General features: G+C 39.5%; 1 long non-coding RNA gene across 1 annotated transcript; it reads right to left on the minus strand.

Annotated features, from left to right (window-relative positions):
* Window positions 1-1,247: 1,247 nt before the first annotated feature.
* LOC144435809 (uncharacterized) lies at window positions 1,248-11,219 on the minus strand. The gene is made up of 3 exons (XR_013480907.1): window positions 11,174-11,219; window positions 10,621-10,758; window positions 1,248-2,319 (listed from the first exon to the last, which is right to left on the minus strand). It is a non-coding gene; the product is annotated as an uncharacterized LOC144435809 (long non-coding RNA).
* Between the last annotated feature and the right edge of the window lie 91 nt (window positions 11,220-11,310).

Raw genomic sequence — 11,310 nt, forward strand, 5'->3', positions numbered from 1 at the left:
GAATATTTAGGCAAACCCAATATGGAAGCCTGAATACGCTGGAATAGTATTATGAATAAGAATATGTTTGTATAACTCATACATATTCTTGTTCGGGATATTTATGTGTGGGAGTGCAAACATTCATGAGTATATGTCCCCTGTTACGAACAATATGTCCAGACGTATTATTAATAAGAATATGTCATTTATGACTCATGCACATTCTTGTTCGAGAAGATCATACTGACATTCATATGTGTGTATGTAACAGAGAATACCTATTACATATCCGATATGATACTCTGAACATTGCAGAATTTGTATTGAATCAAATATAGGTATAAAAACTAATTGGCTCATATACCTCACCAGTTTTTTCATAGGTCACGTGTAGCATTACATCACATTATTGTCCGGATTGTCTAAGGTTTTTGGTAATGGCAACCACTTAAAGCGAACACATTTGTGTTGGTTGTCCAAGTGGCAACTGTGTATACAGTCTCGGTTACTAAGACTATCCACCACCAGTCTACCCCGGCCAACAAGCGATCCATCAGTGGTGAGCTGAATAGCCGAGAGTAAGTGGAAAACAAAAATGAATTCAAATGAAATGATCGCAATTATTTTTCTTATAAACAGCGCCACCAACGACTGTATGATAACATCCCAAAGAAATTCAATGAAATCAAGAAAACATTTCTCCTAGTGTAGCGCCCTCTAGTAATGACTTCAGAAAATAATGTTAGTCCCCTTTCCACATGTTCATTTTTTTATCTTTTAAAATGGACATTTGGTGTCAATATAAGTGATGATTTACGCCATATAGTCCACATTTACCAGACAGCGTCACTCTACGGACACGATCCCAATAGATATTGAGTGCATCACTGTACCTACATGCATACGACCACGAATAGAACTCACGTTATTTTGAAAAAACGATTTCCTGATGAATGTTACACACAAAAAAGTAGACTGTAAGATACGTCGTGACGTTCTGCCCTTACCGACCTCCTCTCAAGGAGGGTTTGGCCGATGTGTGAGGGCGTCCCGTCACGGCGTACCTTACAGACTAACAAAAAAGCTGTCGACATAACAAACAGAAGTAGACTGGAAGTATAGGATACAAGTAAAAACAGAAGCATTGTTTTGATTACTTATTTAATACTTGCATTCTCTATACTGCAACCTGTGAGATAAAAGAAATTAACGGGAATGCTGAACTCATGCAAGCGCGACATTGCACAAAATTTCATGACCGGATTATCGATAAAGGTAAAATATTTACGATGGTTACAGAAAATCTTGTCGGGAAATACCCTCTATCTTCTGTGTAGTCTAAGTTTTTAACAATATTAGATTTTTAGATGATACTATCGGATAAAAACTCTTTGTCGTGGAAGGCCAGACCTCAACCTCAAATCTGTGTAAGTCATTCAAAGGGTTCGATTTTTAGACGATACTGTCGAATAAAAACGCTTTGTCGGTCGGGAAAAGCCCGCCCTCATCTGAGTAGTCAGTCAAAAAGATATTCAAAGTGTTAGATATTTAGCTGATATTGTCGATAATATTAGATAGAAACGCTTCGTTGTGGGAAGCCCTCTCTCAATATCTTTAAGTTTTTTATTAAATGTCCGATTTTAGATTGTTATCATATAAAAATCTCTTTGTCGGGGAAGGCTCTCCCTAATCTTTTATTCAAAATGTTAAACTTTCAGACGAATATAGATATTATCGCAGAAAGTCAAAAAGTGCAATGTTGTAGCTTCAAATTTCGTAATTGTGTCTTTGTGAATATACAAATAGCAATGTGTATATCATTGTAAATAAAAATAGCAATGTGTTACATATATGGTTGTAACAAGGACGACATATACATTTTATTTATGACAAGCAAAACTGTTCTAATAACTCAATTTTTTTTTATAAAATGTTGACAAATCAAAGAGGAACACTAGGGCCAGGCAACAATAGTGTTCGTTTGATGGACATATTTTAGAGCAACTGTAATGGTGAAAATATAGAAATTATATCCATCTGTAACAACTATTAAGATCTATCACGAAAGTTCGTAGTGTGCATACTAACAATACACAATGTACATTGTGTGCATGACATATATAAGCCGATATTCGGTTAGCAGAATGGACGTCAATGTGATTAGCTTGTGTGTGACACAGACATTGGTTAAACAAGAGAAAATAGAGAATTCAATGTTTATTCCATCTCGTCTTCGTCGTTCATCTACACTTTGGAACTGTTGTCAAGGTCTATGACCGTTGCTTATGCATTTTCACCTAGTTCCCTTATGAGTAACATCTCCATGCTCCTCAAGGTCTATAATAAAGAGAAAACAATAAAGGGTGATTGCTAAAATGAATATGATATGTAAATAAGATGGCAATCTTTTGTATATCAAAACATTTGGTATTGACTAGTGCTTAAATTAATATGACATGTAAATAAGATGGCATTCTCTTGTTTATCAAGACATTTGGTATTGACCCGTGCTTGATATGTAAATAAGGTGGCAATCTTTTGTATATCAAGACATTTGGTATTGACCAGTTAAATATAAACTGTTTCAAGTCGAATTGAAAACCATTATGTAACGAATGGTTGTATTAGCGGAAAAGAATGTTTTTAAGCTTTTGACAATTTGAGGAGATGTGCATTGTTCTCAAATCCAGTTGTAGAACAAATGTACTTCTCTATTTTTCTCTTCAGAGTATATTTATACAAGGACTGTAGCAATGTGTTCTATCCACTGGACTGACCTTGAATGTATGTTAGCTCTCTGGAGATATATTCCGCACAGTAACATTACCCCATACATTATTAATAGAACCAAGAGATCACTACATTGAAACACACTCATACTGACAGTTAACCTATTCGTGGAGGTCACATATTTGATGCAAATTGCCACTTCAAATAACTACATATACTATGAGGTATGGTAGAATAGAACAACATTATGTGTCTGACAAATACTACCTGACACTTGGTTAAAATTGATGATGGTGATCTGTCAACAGCTTATGTCTGACACAGACACACCACAAAACCCTCTACACTTTATATCCCTATACACAGTACATATTTTACAGGTCTGAGTTGTGTGGCCAAACTATTAGAGATTGCTGACCCTCACACCACAAAACCCTCTTTACTTTTATCCCTACACAGTACATATTTAAAAGGTCTGAGTTGTGTGGCCATCCTCATAGAGATTGCTGACCGTCACACCACAGTACCGCTACACTAAATTATCCCTACACAGTACATATTTAAATGTTCTGAGTTGTGTGGCCAAACTATTAGAGATTGCTGACCCTCACACCACAAAACCCTCTTTACTTTTTATCCCTTCGCAGTACATATTTAAAAGGTCTGAGTTGTGTGGCCATCCTCATAGAGATTGTTGACCCTCACACCACAGTACCTCTACACTAAATTATTCCTACACATTACATATTTTACAGGTCTGAGTTGTGTGGCCAAACTATTAGAGATTGCTGACCCTCACACCACAAAACCCTCTTTACTTTTTATCCCTTCGCAGTACATATTTAAAAGGTCTGAGTTGTGTGGCCATCCTCATAGAGATTGTTGACCGTCACACCACAGTACCGCTACACTAAATTATCCCTACACAGTACATATTTAAATGTTCTGAGTTGTGTGGCCAAACTATTAGAGATTGCTGACCCTCACACCACAAAACCCTCTTTACTTTTTATCCCTACACAGTACATGTTTAAAAGGTGTGAGTTGTGTAGCCATCCTCATAGAGATTGCTGACCGTCACACCACAGTACCTATACACTAAATTATCCCTACACAGTACATATTTAAAAGGTCTGAGTTGTGTGGCCAAACTATTAGAGATTGCTGACCGTCACACCACAAAACCCTCTTTATTGTTTCTCCCTACACAGTGCATGTTTTAAAGTTCTGAGTTGTGTGGCCATGGCATCCTCATAGAGATTGTTGACCGTCACACCACAGTACCTCTACACTAAATTATTCCTATGCAGTACATACTTTAAAGTTCTGAGTTGTGTGGCCAAAGTATTAGAGATTGCTGACCCTCACACCACAAAACCCTCTTTACTTTTTATCCCTTCGCAGTACATATTTAAAAGTTCTGAGTTGTGTGGCCATGGCATCCTCATAGAGATTGTTGACCGTCACACCACAGTACCTCTACACTAAATTATCCCTACACAGTACATATTTAAATGTTCTGAGTTGTGTGGCCAAACTATTAGAGATTGCTGACCCTCACACCACAAAACCGTCTTTACTTTTTATCCCTTCGCAGTACATATTTAAAAGGTCTGAGTTGTGTGGCCATCCTCATAGAGATTGTTGACCGTCACACCACAGTACCTCTACACTAAATTATTCCTACACATTACATATTTTACAGGTCTGAGTTGTGTGGCCAAACTATTAGAGATTGCTGACCCTCACACCACAAAACCCTCTTTACTTTTTATCCCTACACAGTACATATTTAAAAGGTCTGAGTTGTGTGGCCATCCTCATAGAGATTGCTGATCATCACACCACAGTACCGCTACACTAAATTATCCCTACACAGTACATATTTAAATGTTCTGAGTTGTGTGGCCAAACTATTAGAGATTGCTGACCCTCACACCACAAAACCCTCTTTACTTTTTATCCCTACACAGTACATGTTTAAAAGGTGTGAGTTGTGTAGCCATCCTCATAGAGATTGCTGACCGTCACACCACAGTACCTATACACTAAATTATCCCTACACAGTACATATTTAAAAGGTCTGAGTTGTGTGGCCAAACTATTAGAGATTGCTGACCGTCACACCACAAAACCCTCTTTACTTTTTATCCCTACACAGTGCATATTTTAAAGTTGTGAGTTGTGTGGCCAAACTATTAGAGATTGCTGATATCGCGACCCTCACACCACAAAACCCTCTTTATTGTTTCTCCCTACACAGTACATGTTTTAAAGTTCTGAGTTGTGTGGCCATGGCATCCTCATAGAGATTGTTGACCGTCACACCACAGTACCTCTACACTAAATTATTCCTATGCAGTACATACTTTAAAGTTCTGAGTTGTGTGGCCAAAGTATTAGAGATTGCTGACCCTCACACCACAAAACCCTCTTTACTTTTTATCCCTTCGCAGTACATATTTAAAAGTTCTGAGTTGTGTGGCCATGGCATCCTCATAGAGATTGTTGACCGTCACACCACAGTACCTCTACACTAAATTATCCCTACACAGTACATATTTAAATGTTCTGAGTTGTGTGGCCAAACTATTAGAGATTGCTGACCCTCACACCACAAAACCGTCTTTACTTTTTATCCCTTCGCAGTACATATTTAAAAGGTCTGAGTTGTGTGGCCATCCTCATAGAGATTGTTGACCGTCACACCACAGTACCTCTACACTAAATTATTCCTACACATTACATATTTTACAGGTCTGAGTTGTGTGGCCAAACTATTAGAGATTGCTGACCCTCACACCACAAAACCCTCTTTACTTTTTATCCCTACACAGTACATATTTAAAAGGTCTGAGTTGTGTGGCCATCCTCATAGAGATTGCTGACCATCACACCACAGTACCGCTACACTAAATTATCCCTACACAGTACATATTTAAATGTTCTGAGTTGTGTGGCCAAACTATTAGAGATTGCTGACCCTCACACCACAAAACCCTCTTTACTTTTTATCCCTACACAGTACATGTTTAAAAGGTGTGAGTTGTGTAGCCATCCTCATAGAGATTGCTGACCGTCACACCACAGTACCTATACACTAAATTATCCCTACACAGTACATATTTAAAAGGTCTGAGTTGTGTGGCCAAACTATTAGAGATTGCTGACCGTCACACCACAAAACCCTCTTTACTTTTTATCCCTACACAGTGCATATTTTAAAGTTGTGAGTTGTGTGGCCAAACTATTAGAGATTGCTGATATCGCGACCCTCACACCACAAAACCCTCTTTATTGTTTCTCCCTACACAGTACATGTTTTAAAGTTCTGAGTTGTGTGGCCATGGCATCCTCATAGAGATTGTTGACCGTCACACCACAGTACCTCTACACTAAATTATTCCTATGCAGTACATACTTTAAAGTTCTGAGTTGTGTGGCCAAAGTATTAGAGATTGCTGACCCTCACACCACAAAATCCTCTTTACTTTCTATCCCTACACAGTACATATTTAAAAGGTCTGAGTTGTGTGGCCAAACTATTAGAGATTGCTGACCCTCACACCACAAAACCCTCTTTATTGATTCTCCCTACACAGTACATATTTAAAAGGTCTGAGTTGTGTGGCCATCCTCACAGAGGTGTTACCTGTCTTAGATAAATGGATGGCAGTGGCAGTGATTTGTCACCAGCTTATGTCTGACACAGACTAGCTGAGACTTGGTTAAGATGGATGACATTGATTTGTCACCAGCTTATGTCTGACCCAGACTAGCTGAGACTTGGTTAAAATGGACGACAGTGATTTGTCACCAGCTTATGTCTGACACAGACTAGCTGAGACTTGGTTAAAATGGATGACAATGATTTCTCACAGCTTATGTCTGACACAGACTAGCAGGGACTTGGTTAAAATGGACGACATGCAGTGATTTGTCACCAGCTTATGTCTGACACAGACTAGCTGAGACTTGGTTAAAATGGATGACATTGATTTGTTACAGCTTTTGTCTGACACAGACTAGCTGAGACTTGGTTAAAATGGATGACAATGATTTGTCACCAGTTTATGTCTGACACAGACTAGCTGAGACTTGGTTAAAATGGATGACAGTGATTTGTCACCAGCTTATGTCTGACACAGACTAGCTGAGACTTGGTTAAAATGGATGACAATGATTTGTCACAGCTTATGTCTGACACAGACTAGCAGGGACTTGGTTAAAATGGATGACAGTGATTTGTCACCAGCTTATGTCTGACACAGACTAGCTGAGACTTGGTTAAAATGGATGCCAGTGAATTGTCACCAGCTTATGTCTGACACAGACTAGCTGAGACTTGGTTAAAATGGATGACAATGATTTGTCACAGCTTATGTCTGACACAGACTAGCAGGGACTTGGTTAAAATGGATGACAGTGATTTGTCACCAGCTTATGTCTGACACAGACTAGCTGAGACTTGGTTAAATGGATGACAGTGATTTGTCACCAGCTTATGTCTGACACAGACTAGCTAAGACTTGGTTAAATGGATGACAGTGATTTGTCACCAGCTTATGTCTGACACAGACTAGCTGAGACTTGGTTAAAGTGGATGACAGGATTTATGGCAATCGCTGCATCAAAACGAAACGAATTGAAACGAAACAAAAAATAAAAATTTAGGTGATTTTTATATGAACAGTGGCTTTCAAATATGTAATTTGTGGAATCAGTTTTTGTCTATTGTAATTCTGTTTTCCAATTAAAACAGCTACAGGGATACTAAGGGGCACAATGCAACAACCATAGTGCACACAATATACAACACAACAACCATCCTCATCACTAAACTGAAACACAATACAGACCGTTGACCCCTCAGTGAAAGTCACAGCTCGTAACCACCGTTTGCCATTTAAAACAGCTACAGGGATACAATGAGGTACAATGCAATAGCCATAGTGCACACAATATACAGCACAACAACCATCCTCATCACTAGACTGAAACACAGTACCGACCGTTGACCCCTCAGTGAAAGTCACAGCTAGTAACCACCGTTTGCCATTTAAAACAGCTACAGGGATACTATGAGGTACAATGCAACAGCCATAGTGCACACAATATACAGCACAACAACCATCCTCATCACTAGACTGAAACACAGTACTGACCGTTGACCCCTCAGTGAAAGTCACAGCTAGTAACCACTGTTTGCCATTTAAAACAGCTACAGGGATACTATGAGGTACAATGGAACAGCCATAGTGCACACAATATACAGCACAACAACCATCCTCATCACTAGACTGAAACACAGTACCGACCGTTGACCCCTCAGTGAAAGTCACAGCTAGTAACCACCGTTTGCCATTTAAAACAGCTACAGGGATACTATGAGGTACAATGCAACAACCATAATGCACACAATATACAACACAACAACCATCCTCATCACTAGACTGAAACACAGTACCGACCGTTGACCCCTCAGTGAAAGTCACAGCTAGTAACCACCGTTTGCCATTTAAAACAGCTACAGGGATACTATGAGGTACAATGCAACAACCATAGTGCACACAATATACAACACAACAACCATCCTCATCACTAGACTGAAACACAATACTGACCGTTGACCCCTCAGTGAAAGTCACAGCTAGTAACCACCGTTTGCCATTTAAAACAGCTACAGGGATACTATGAGGTACAATGCAACAACCATAGTGCACAAAATATACAGCACAACAACCATCCTCATCACTAGACTGAAACACAGTACCGACCGTTGACCCCTCAGTGAAAGTCACAGCTAGTAACCACCGTTTGCCATTTAAAACAGCTACAGGGATACTATGAGGTACAATGCAACAACCATAGTGCACACAATATACAGCACAACAACCATCCTCATCACTAGACTGAAACACAGTACCGACCGTTGACCCCTCAGTGAAAGTCACAGCTAGTAACCACCGTTTGCCATTTAAAACAGCTACAGGGATACTATGAGGTACAATGCAACAACCATAGTGCACACAATATACAGCACAACAACCATCCTCATCACTAGACTGAAACACAGTACCGACCGTTGACCCCTCAGTGAAAGTCACAGCTAGTAACCACCGTTTGCCATTTAAAACAGCTACAGGGATACTATGAGGTACAATGGAACAGCCATAGTGCACACAATATACAGCACAACAACCATCCTCATCACTAGACTGAAACACAATACTGACCGTTGACCCCTCAGTGAAAGTCACAGCTAGTAACCACCGTTTGCCATTTAAAACAGCTACAGGGATACTATGAGGTACAATGGAACAGCCATAGTGCACACAATATACAGCACAACAACCATCCTCATCACTAGACTGAAACACAGTACCGACCGTTGACCCCTCAGTGAAAGTCACAGCTAGTAACCACCGTTTGCCATTTAAAACAGCTACAGGGATACTATGAGGTAAAATAGAACAGCCATAGTGCACACAATATACAGCACAACAACCATCCTCATCACTAGACTGAAACACGATACTGACCGTTGACCCCTCAGTGAAAGTCACAGCTAGTAAATACCGTTTGCCATTTAAAACAGCTACAGGGATACTATGAGGTACAATGGAACAGCCATAGTGCACACAATATACAGCACAACAACCATCCTCATCACTAGACTGAAACACAGTACCGACCGTTGACCCCTCAGTGAAAGTCACAGCTAGTAACCACCGTTTGCCATTTAAAACAGCTACAGGGATACTATGAGGTACAATGCAACAGCCATAGTGCACACAATATACAGCACAACAACCATCCTCATCACTAGACTGAAACACAGTACCGACCGTTGACCCCTCAGTGAAAGTCACAGCTAGTAACCACCGTTTGCCATTTAAAACAGCTACAGGGATACTATGAGGTACAATGGAACAGCCATAATGCACACAATATACAGCACAACAACCATCCTCATCACTAGACTGAAACACAGTACCGACCGTTGACCCCTCAGTGAAAGTCACAGCTAGTAACCACCGTTTGCCATTTAAAACAGCTACAGGGATACTATGAGGTACAATGGAACAGCCATAATGCACACAATACACAACACAACAACCATCCTCATCACTAGACTGAAACACAGTACCGACCGTTGACCCCTCAGTGAAAGTCACAGCTAGTAACCACCGTTTGCCATTTAAAACAGCTACAGGGATACTATGAGGTACAATGCAACAACCATAGTGCACACAATATACAGCACAACAACCATCCTCATCACTAGACTGAAACACAGTACCGACCGTTGACCCCTCAGTGAAAGTCACAGCTAGTAACCACCGTTTGCCATTTAAAACAGCTACAGGGATACTATGAGGTACAATGGAACAGCCATAGTGCACACAATATACAGCACAACAACCATCCTCATCACTAGACTGAAACACAATACTGACCGTTGACCCCTCAGTGAAAGTCACAGCTAGTAACCACCGTTTGCCATTTAAAACAGCTACAGGGATACTATGAGGTACAATGCAACAACCATAGTGCACACAATATACAGCACAACAACCATCCTCATCACTAGACTGAAACACAGTACCGACCGTTGACCCCTCAGTGAAAGTCACAGCTAGTAACCACCGTTTGCCATTTAAAACAGCTACAGGGATACAATGAGGTACAATGCGACAACCATAGTGCACACAATACAACCAAACAACAGAACAAAGTCACATACATTATATTCCTAATGAGTGTTTTGTTTCTGAGACACTGGGATACACTTTTTCAGTTTTTTCCTTAACAATATTCATATTAAACGCACTTTGTAACTTTTCGCCTGGGACGTTATAGTAATTGTTGGACCATGTAAATAAATAGTATTAACAGTATACAGACCATTGACCTATCTATGTAGGTCATGCAACAAAAATGGCTACAAAGATGTCCTTCGTATGACCTCGTGATGTAGTTTTATAATAATATCACGATATAGATGACCTTGCCACAGCACACATCAAGTCCTTCTGCAAAAATCTGTTTGAAAAAGTGAAAAGTATAAATCTTTTGACCTATATCTTAATTCGCTCACAAACACACATGCACACCGTAATGTATATATATATATATATATATATATATATATATATATATATATATATATATATATATATATATATATATATATTGTGTATAACATACTGCATCTTTGAATTTTGAATTGTCTTCTCTTATGTGTGAGGTTCACGGACAAATGTATACGAGAAAGCTGACGATGCCTGACCGACATATGGCAATATCAGATGTATATATCAGTTGTTAATAGTTGTGTTGACATGTGAAATCATGATGCCCTTCTGTCCTGTGTATGTAATTCGAGTTGGAGAAACTGATACTGTGCATATGTATCGTATATGTATTTCTTGTCGGAAAAATGAACTTTGTCACTTACAAGGATATTCCCATTGCTGCCTCCTTTAATGAAGTTAATGTATTCCTTGACCCAGGGTTTTCACAAGGTCACATACGTCACATGCTTGTCTGGTCTGTCAGATCACGATTGCTTTGTCAGAGGTTCAGGTTGGCACC

Source organism: Glandiceps talaboti, chromosome 5, assembly GCF_964340395.1.
Source record: "Glandiceps talaboti chromosome 5, keGlaTala1.1, whole genome shotgun sequence".
NCBI classification, from domain to species: domain Eukaryota; kingdom Metazoa; phylum Hemichordata; class Enteropneusta; family Spengelidae; genus Glandiceps; species Glandiceps talaboti.